Consider the following 10,395-nt stretch of genomic DNA (forward strand, 5'->3'; position numbering starts at 1 on the left):
TCATTTAAGGACAGTGATGTAAAATGGCTGGAATTTCAGAAGCAAATCTGCAGAACCTATTATATTTTTGTAACATATTTGGAGGCTTTCCAAGCCACACTTTCAATATAAGACTAAGATGGGCAGTATTATTGGACTATTTTTTGATAATGGGGTTTAACAGTTTGTTTGGAAGGCCCTGGGCAATTTGGTTAGTGCTGTTTGATGGAGCAGTGTCATCAGCATGAAGTGGAACAGTTCTGCTTGTAAGTGTCTGGCAGGAGATCCGAGCTTCTGAGCCTCATACCGGCATAAGCAATAAACAACATGTTATTGTATGTTCCATTTTATATTTTTATAGCTGAAGAAAATTAATAATGCATGAGCATCCAATAGGTCTCCATAAGAGTCTGCCTTGAAAATAAAAATACAAACTACAGCTTGTGGTAGTATAAATGTCTCTACTTCATATCTGTGAGCACACTTTCCTGTCTCTCGAGGCAGCAAGAACCTGGGCTGAATTCTGGTCTTGCTGAAGTCAGAGCTCCACTAGACCCAGATGTGCCAGCATCTCACCCTGGTTTGCAGTGCTGAATTGTGGCAATGTTGCTGCTCTAGAGACTGCGTCAGGTGCTGCTGCTGCTAGGCAGTGCAGATGGAGAGCAATCCCTCTTTGTAATGCTCAGCTGCCCTTTTGTTCCCCCATGCTGGGGTTGCACAGCAGATACTGCATAGACATTCTTCATCAGAGGATATATTTGAATTTAGATTTCCCTGTGCCCATACTCTGAAAATTGATCCTTATTTGCCTTTTATCCTTTTTTCTGCCAAGAAGAGTCTTCCAGATTATTGATCATGTGAAGCTGCAGAAGGACAGAGGTCCTTGGGGTTGTTGACAGGTGAAGAGTTGATAGGGTCTGCCACTAACTGTGCTTTTTGGTCCAGAACTGTTGAAAACACATGAGAGCTGGACTGGGTGTGATGGTTTCCATACCAGAGCCAATGTGTGAAAGCTGCTTATCTGAAACTTTCAGGTAAGATTTATTTGTTGATGCAAAACCAGAAAAAGAAACACCTTGGAATTGAGCATTAGACCTCAATAACTAGATAATATTATTGCCAAAGTAATATTTGAAGTATTTTTAATTTGCATCTTGCAGACAAACCTTTCTTTGTTTCATGAGATGGAGTTGAACTGGCATGAGCATTTGAAGCCATTTTCTGGTCTTTATGACACAGCTGCAGAAATCCTAGTTGGTTATTTGCAAATTCTTGGATGCTCTGCCATTGAATTAGATCAAATATTGCTTTTAACTTTGCCTTTCCCAGGATCTATACATGCTTTACAGCTGCAGTTGTGTGGTAACAGATTTTGGTCTGTGAAGTGCAGGATTACTTCACAGTATACACCAAAGTAACCAAAGCTAGGGTTAAATTGTCCAGCATACATAAACAAATGTTGATATTGATTGTGAGGGAGAAAAAAAAATCACATTTAACATAACAGTGGAGCAGTGGAGGCTGGTGATACCTAGTCTAGGGATGAAGCCTGCCTGGAAGACATAATTCCACAGTGTTTTGGACAAATGTCAATATGAAAAGCATATTCTAGTTTTGGTCTTCATATTGTGGCTGTGGTGTTTCTACTCTACTTTGTAATGCTCTGAAACCTGATTTACAGTATCACATAAGGTAAATTAGAATAAATAAGCTCAAAGGCAAAGCTATAATCTAGAAATTCAGCCCCACTTTGCTGCCTCTGACAATGAACTAGTCTTTGGCTATATAACTCCTTTACCAGAAGTCAGGTAGAATTCAAGTGTTCATGGTAATATATAAAAACCCTTTATTTGCCCTTCACAAGAGCTAGGCTTTAATTCCTTATTTATTTATTTATTGCTTAAAGAGCAACTATAAGCTGAAACCTAAGAGGAAGAGATTTAATTTTCATTTTTAGTGTTTGATTGCACAGAGTGACACCTGATGGCTGCATAGAAGATTGTCTTAGTAATGCACATTTTGATAGATTAACAGATTTTCAAGCCAGAAGGATTCTATTAATGTGAGCCACCTGGAAATTAGCACAGGTCTCATCATTTCCTCAGGTGATTCTGGTCTCACATAACCCTGGTGAGACAATGCCATTTATCACCTGGAAACACAGTGAATCCTTAAACATGTTAAAGTATGTCTGTAAAAGGATATAAATTTAATTTATGTAGCCTTGTTCTAGGGTGGTTAATGATCTAGGTAACTATTTTGGTCTCTGCTTTTCTAAATTTTTTGTTGTGGTTTTTGTTAGGTTAAAGCTACTAAGGTGTAGAAAGCCTGCAGCTTCCATGGGTAAGTTCTTCAATTATTTATATAACTTTATGATTAGCAAGTGAATGTATCTTGTTGGCTTATTTTCTCTTTCCACAAATTTTCTAGTTTTGGCTAAAAATTCTGGAGCATAGCTATCGTGTGAGTTTTTCAGATAATGCTTCTTCTAAAGGTCCTTGGGTGCAGAGGTGGTGGGGTGTTGCAGAGAAGGAGAACTTGCCGGAAGTTTTCAGTGAGGACTAGAATTCCTCCTGCTTGCAATAGAAGAAAGGATTTAATAAAAAACCCCGTAATTTTGGGAATTTTCCTTTTCACATTTGGTCTCTGTGGCTGTACATTTGAAGCAGATCTAGGTGTCTCTTTCATGTGATGCATGAATATTCACTAGGAGCAAAGTAACAATTCCTGGTATGTCAACTCTGTATCATTAGTCTAATATGATCAATTGCATTTCAGATTAGGGATTTAGTTTAAGCAAAAGAAAATGAAGCTTAAAAACAAGGGAATAAGATGCAAAATCTAGTTAACTTTGTCTTTATGTGGTTAAAAGTCTGACAACTTCTGTGGTTAGTAAGACAGATTAAGTTTCTATGCTCTTAAGTATTATAGTACTTAAAATACCTCTAGGATTTTATTATTGAAATTTTCGGAAGTTATTAGTCAACATGAATAAACAATTTAAAAATTACATTACTTTAAATGTCAACTGTTTTGAACTCCATGGAAAAAGAAACTTGGTCAATACTTACAAGCAGTATTCTGGTGAAAAGTTAAGAGAATATAATAAAGAGCCCTTCATATAAAAATTATAATATTTGCAGAAGCAAGGCTGTGCTTTTCATATCAGTAGTTTCATGTTTCTTAATTTTTAGGGATTTTTATAAGTAGCTGTATGACAGCTTTTATGATAATATAGAGATCTGCAATGTTGATAAGGATTTAGTTTACTAAAGAGAGAAAGCAAACAAGATCAAAAAATATGAGGGACAATGCAAAGTAGAGTCTTATAAAAAGGCTGCCTTTATAGCTCATCAGTGCAAATTTCTTGTCAAAATGCTCCTTGAGCTAAGTAAGGGTTACTTATTCATGTGAACACCTGACTTATAAAATCAATCAAGCACTGATATCAAAGATGTCTGGCTTTTACATCTATTCAGGTTGATGCTTCCATTAACTTAACTTCATACTCTAAAAGCGTATTTCATTTCTAAATATGCTGTGTATAACTCATTAACATCAGAGCCCCCAGCAGTAATTGCTTGAAAGTGAGTAAAGAAAATCGGAAAAGATGAAGAGCTGAATTGCCACTTAATGAAAGAAAAAAACCCACAGACACACACTTAAATTGGCTATCATGCAGTAGCAAGTCTCTTCTCTATGGAAAACATTCAGACTGCATTTACAGTTTGTGTTGAGATGTTTAAAAATGTGTTAAGTAATACTAAATATGACTTAAAAGCTCAATGTGCTTCTAGACGGAATTTAGCTCAAAAATTACGCTTGTTAATGATCATTTCTTTATATTTACAATATTTTATGCTCCTTCACTCTACATATTGTGGTTATGCCAGCCTTTAGAAAGATCTTAAGAATGAAGTAAAACTCAATTTGGAGAAAGTATGAAGTAGCAGAAATCTGTTTTTCAGAAAACTTCAGTTCAGGCAAAGCAATACCACCACTTCCATTGTCCGATTGACCTTTGGGAACTGAAGCCTTTTGAGTCCAAGACGGGCCTGAGAATTTGCTTGTACATGTTACTTGCTTGTGGTCACCATGTAACAGAGGGGATGGCTTCCCAGGGGAGTCTGTCAGCATGGCTCCATTTGCCTTGGTGCAGCTGGACTGACTTCTATCAGCTGCAGATCTGTGCGGGAGCATGCAGGGAGCATCATGGAGGCAGGCAGGCAGCAGCTTTAAATATTTTAACACCATGAAGGCAAATAAAGTTGAGGAAAACTTTTGTCGGCTTATCAGGGTACAGCAATAAATGCTTGATTTGATTGTTACAATGCAGTGCAAGGATGTCTTTGTCTGTGTGTGCTGCTAGAAGCTAGATTGAAACATTTTGCAGGAACTGTTGGATTTGGATTGAAAACTGATTGTTGTTGATGCAATTTATATTGATTCCTCTGGTGCTTTTACTCCATCTTTGTGACAAAAAATTTCTTGTTTTCAAGACAGTTCTTCCAAATTCCTTCAGATAGCTCTTGGGAAAAAGAAGGTGATAGAGTGCGCTGGCTTAACTCTAAATCATTCACAACTCTCGCAGAGACTCTTACTGCAGCATGAATATTTGTTATTTTTGTCCTGGGAACTAACATTTCAGTTTAATAATGCAGTAAGATCTATTTTTAAAACATCTATGTAGATGTGACCAAAGTAGAAACTAAATATTTAAGTACATATATGCTGTGTGCTAATGATGGATAGGGATGAAAACTGCTCCACCACTGAGGTATGGAAGGATAGATTAATGTTTTACTGGAGTAGCTGTAGAGATTAATTTCTCTCTTTTGCTTTACAGTGTGTTTTTCAAAGAGATTCCAGGTAGCAAGTTTTGGGTTGGATTTCTCTCATTTGAATCAAACTCTAAGCTTGACAGTGTCAGGATGGAGGGAAAAAAAAACCCCACCACCTTGCTTGGCTGCTGAAGTTTAAAAAAAATCCCATATTTTCAAAATAACAGTGAAGTTTACTTTTTTACCTTAGCAATAAAATTAGAAAACAAGACATTTATTTTCACACTGCACCTGTTTCTGAACACCTTCCAGTCATGAACAATATGATTCCTATCAGGCCATGTGCCACTACTGATATTTTATCTCCCTAGAATGGCAAATGCACATAGACTTTTCCCACACATATGTGTGGTATTTTAGGTGTGCCAAAGCTGTGCTGCATGTTTTTAGCACTAAAGGGAAAGTCGAAGGCTGATAAGCCTTTAACAGAAGTAAACAACAGCAGTTTTCTGTTTGTTCTTTGGATCTGCAAAGCCCCATTTTACAGTTTTCAATGTGCCCCAGCACAAGTGTAGCTTTTCTTCTTGCTTCTACCCCCACTGATTCCTATTGAGCCTAATTAACCACTGCTGCCAGGGTAAGCACGTCTTCTGTATATATTTAATAAACTTTTCTTGGATTTAAATGTACTTTTAATACTTCACAACCTCATGGTTTTATATTGTACATGTTCCAGAAACCTGTTTTTGGTAGTTCCTACCCTTTTCAGGCACATGTTGAGCGACTCCATTTTGGCAAACTAGTATGACCATCTGCCAAAGCACAGGCACAAGAATGGCAGAGGTGTGGCTTGCCCTGGGACCTGCACCCACAGGTGGCCAGGTCGTGGTGGTGTGACATTTTGCAAAGACTTGATGGCACGTGCTTCTGTTGAGAAGGCAGAGCAACTTTGTCTTTGCCACCTCAATGATGCATTGCTTCTGGGCCTGTTTCTCCTACCTCAACCGTGTATGATGGACACTTTTGTAGGTGGCATGGGAGATGTGGAGTGAGAAGGTACCACTGTTCTTCAGAACATTGTACATTGCTCTTCAGAACATACAAATGAGTGCTTGGACCTGTGCTAATGGGTGCCATGGAAACAGGATTTGTTCCTCACCACAGTCAGGGCTCACAACCACATAACTTGTATCAGACAAGTATGAACTCAAGCGTGAGGTTGGACTCATGCTTGAAATCAATCCTGAAGTAGCCATAATAGCCACTCCACTGGTAGGGCTGAGTTTGCAAGAGCTACTTTGTGCCCTGAAAATGTGAGCACTGTTTGCAGTACGTTTCCTTAGTTGGTAGGATTTGTAAGTACTCATCCTGACGTAGCCTTTTCCAACAATAGATTCTCTACACTGAAAGAATAATAATTAATTTTACAGGAGACAAAAGTCCACAATAAATGAAGTATCAGGGCTTAAAAAAAATTTACTAAATCTAACAGTCTGCCAAAATGCCCCCACACTAATTATTAAGCTTATATAATTTATTATGGTACTCATTAATCTAAATTGAAAACATGAGCCACAAATTTGAGTTCACCACAAGTCAGTAACCTGTTACCTTTTGTTTTCATTATCATCTGCTGTTTTTCTACACACAAAAAAACCTCTAATCTGAATGTCCAAGTATTTTATAAGTACTCCAGATGAGTAACACTCTTGTTCCAAGAAAAACATAGTCTAATATGGAACAAAGCACAAGTAATTAAGAGGAATAAAAAGGAGATTATAGATAACATAAATGGGATCCGGCTGCTTTCCTATGATATTTTTGCTTCATTCTGGAGTTGTCAGATACTAAATGATAAATAAAATCTGTTATTTCCAACTGCTGCACAAACATGCCAATTGCAGCTTTCTGGGCTTTACTGTTGGGCCTGCCTTTGTAATAATGATTAAAGGGGTCAGTTTTCAAGTAAGTAGTTTTGTTGTTAATTTGGAAAGTATTTTACAATAGTGAATAAATGCAGAATTAATATTTGGAAATGCTGGAGAAGCTGGAATTGGAGCATTCAAGACCAACAGCATTAGTGGAGTAGGAAATGTGTGCCAGTGTGCTTGCATAGTACAAGAAATATTGTGAGACAGGAAAAAAATGTGGGTTGTAGAGGAGAAAGACTTGCAAGGGAATATTTTAGGTAAGGACAAAATAGAAGTAACTAAAGGTTAATGTAGTGTATTTGGCTTCATTGGGCAGTAGGAAATGACAGAGAAATACAGCAGAGAACTCCCGTACTGCCTGTGGGAAGCTGGCAGAGAGAGCTCAATCAATTGTATGCTGTTTTGAGAGTGAAAGTTTAGATATTCTAGGGAGAGGGTTCCAATGGGGCTTCACTGCTAATTCGAAGATTAGGCTTGGTCCTGAGAGTTCAAGGCTCCAGTGTCTGCTACTCACACAGACAGACACAGTTATCTGACACATTATCATTCTCAGTTTAAACTGCTTTATTTTTCTATAAGCTTCTAAGTTATCTAAAAAAAAAAAAAAAAGAGAGAGAGAAAAGATCTTATTGTGCCTGTTTCTTTTCTCATTCTCAGCTTCCCAAAACATGCAACTATATTTTTATGTAGTATCTTGTAAAGATCAAAAGCAAGCCCTGCTGGATCCTACTTCACTTAAACACTTGTACTACCTACAGCTGCTGTGAACAGATAGATGCACAACAGATCTTTCTGAGCTATCAGACTTCACCAATTAATACATTTGTATAATTTGACCTGTCATTAGTAACTCATGGGAGGTGTAACAGCAAAGCACAGGATCCGTTTTTTTCATTGTTCCCATTACTCCCACCTAAAGTCAAGCCATTTCTTTTTGTATGACTCCCTCATTCTTCACATAGCAAAGAGGAGGAGGAAGACAGTCCCCTGTCTAAACTCCTGGCGCTGGATGAAGCGGGTAGGAAGGATGTTTAGAAGGCCGGGTGACGCTAGATTGTCACCGGCCTGCCTCGCCCCGTCACACGGAGCGCAGTGCGGGCAGGCGCCGCCAGGGGGCGGCCGTGCCACGCCGGTCGCAGCGCGGGAGCGATCCCGGCCCGATCCCGGATGGAGCCGCCCCGGGGGCTGCTGGGGGGAGCCGAGGGGGAAAAAGGGCTGAAACAACAGCCACAGGAGTGTTGTAATAAGAATCCGCGTGTGGTTGTTGTTTTCCTGGACACCGTTAACCCTGCTTAAACCAGAAGTGTTGTGACAAACTATCTGAGAAAATATTTTAGATGTGTGCAATAGGAATTTATTAGTTGTGAGGCACAGTTTATAACCCAGGATTTCTGAGTGAGACACTTGAATATCACAAAATAACAGGATAATGAGGTTGGAAGAAACCTCTGAGATCATCGAGTCCAACCTATGCCCTAACACCTCAACTGTACTATAGCACCAAGTGCCATGTCCAGTCTTTTTTTAAACACATCCACAAATGGTGATTCTACCACCTCCCTGGGAAGAGCATTCCAGTACTTTATTATTCTTTCAGTGAATTTTTTTTTCCTAATATCCAAACTATACCTTCCCTGACATAGCTTGAGACTGTTTCCTCAGGACATGTTAAGCTTGCCGAACAGCCTGTTTCTGTTGCTGGCTTGGTTTTGTGTGCACAGTGCGAAATAAAATTTGTCAGATCTTGATTAATAAACAAGGTTTGCGCAAAGAATGATACAACAGAACTGTTTAAAACGCCTGTTGCTCTGATTTAAAAGTCAACACTGCTGCACCTTTGAAGAGAGTAAACCCTATGCCTGAAGTGGGTCAAAACATTTCTTGAAGTGCTGGAATGCTGTTTCTTGAGGTTGAGTCCAAATATGAATTTCTGGTTTAGACTCACTCTTTTTGTTTGTAGGATATGTGAAAGGCCATGCTAAGTAAGAGGTGAGGTAGGTGGATATGCAAGAAAATAAAACAGTGAAGGAATTATTAAATAGCCATCTAAAAAAGTCCTCTGAGTTCTCCTTCAAATGAGGTTATGAATGAAGGATTCAAAATATCAATATTAGAGAAATATTCTGTCTCTGAAGAGCAACAGTATTGAAAATCTTCTTTTAAGCATTAGAAAAATAATTATGGAGTATTTCAGTGTTTGAAATACCTAATTTTGCCAGGGAAACATCTAACACTAGATAAATCTAAAATTTTCACATTTGAAACAGAATAGGTTTTAAGCGACATAATTGGTTTTGAGGTAATGAGACAAAGCATTAGAGCTTTGGGTTTCTCCCACAGAAAATCAGATTCCAGAGGCTTTCCTGGAAATGGTTTGTAATGTCCATTGGAATTAAATGCATCAATTAGTTTTCATAATTGCTGTTAATTTCACTAATTAGGATTGTGAGATTAAGGTTTTTACTAGGTTTCTTCTCTCAGTCTTTAATCTGACAATCAATATTCAGAATTCTTCCGCTTGTAATCTCAAAAAGTTCACTCCTTGGGTTAACATAATGGTGTGGTTTGACACTGGCCAAATGCCAGGCACCCAGGAAAGCCATTCACTCCCTCCCCTCTGCAGCTGGACAGAGGAGAGAAAACTTAACACAGTTTCATGAGTTAAGAACCAGGAGTGATCACTCATCAAATACCATCACAGAAAAAACAGGCTCAACTTAGGAACATGAAATTAATTTTTTTAATTACTAACAAAATTAGAGCAAGATAATGAGAAGTGAAACAGGCCCTTAAAAATACCTTTTCCCCCCACCCCTGTAGCACCTCCTGCCCTTCCTTCTCCATTGACCTTGGTGTTTGCAGAGCTGGTCTCACTCCGCTCCTCTCTAGTCACAATTGAAACTGCACCACAGCTTTTGTTTTGATTTCTTCTCAAATCTTTTATCCCAGAGGCATTACCACTATTTATAATTGGTCCAGCCTTGGTCAGCAGCCTGTCCCTCTTTGGAGCCGCCAGCAATTTCTTCTCCTGTACATGAAAGAAGCTTCTAGCAGCTTCTCACAGGAGCCACCCTGTAGCCTCCCCGCTGCCAAAAACCAGGCCATGCACAACCAATACCCATAATTACCCACAAAAGTGAGTGAAGGACAGGAGGCCTGTGCTGAGTTTTTGAACAGTCACATTCACATTCATAGTGCCTTTTAGGCCAACTCTTGCTGTCACACATCAGAGTTTCACTGAAAAGCTGTTTCACTGAACAGTTTCATACCGTGTTTTCCTGCAGGTCCCTTCTGGTCCCTTTATGCATGTGCTTATAATGGTGTTTTCTTGATAATATCATCAGAAGTCACATTTTTTAGTAGATTCTGAGGAAACACGTATGGCCAGTCCCATACCACACAAAAATGAGCAGGCTGTGTCTGAGTAAGAGAGGGAATTATGCAAGTGTTCCCTCTTGGGATCTCTGAAGGCTGTAGTAATTCTGTAAAGGTCCAGAAATATAAAGTTTAATTATTGCAATTACACACCTGAAACAAAAAGTTCTCTAAATGACCTAGGGGACTGGGAGTTCGGTGGGCAGATGATTAGATGCTAGACTAATCATGGTCAGGTCCTGGTTCCTTAGAGAGCTGGTAATTTCAAAGTGAGTGACTCCCTGTTTGTTGTTGCATTTACAAGCTCTGGTATGCTTAGACATTGCAGT

This window comes from Melozone crissalis, unplaced genomic scaffold (assembly GCF_028551555.1).
Source record: "Melozone crissalis strain CALT ecotype California unplaced genomic scaffold, PUWL_Pcris_2 ptg000016l_1, whole genome shotgun sequence".
Taxonomy (NCBI): Eukaryota; Metazoa; Chordata; class Aves; order Passeriformes; family Passerellidae; genus Melozone; species Melozone crissalis.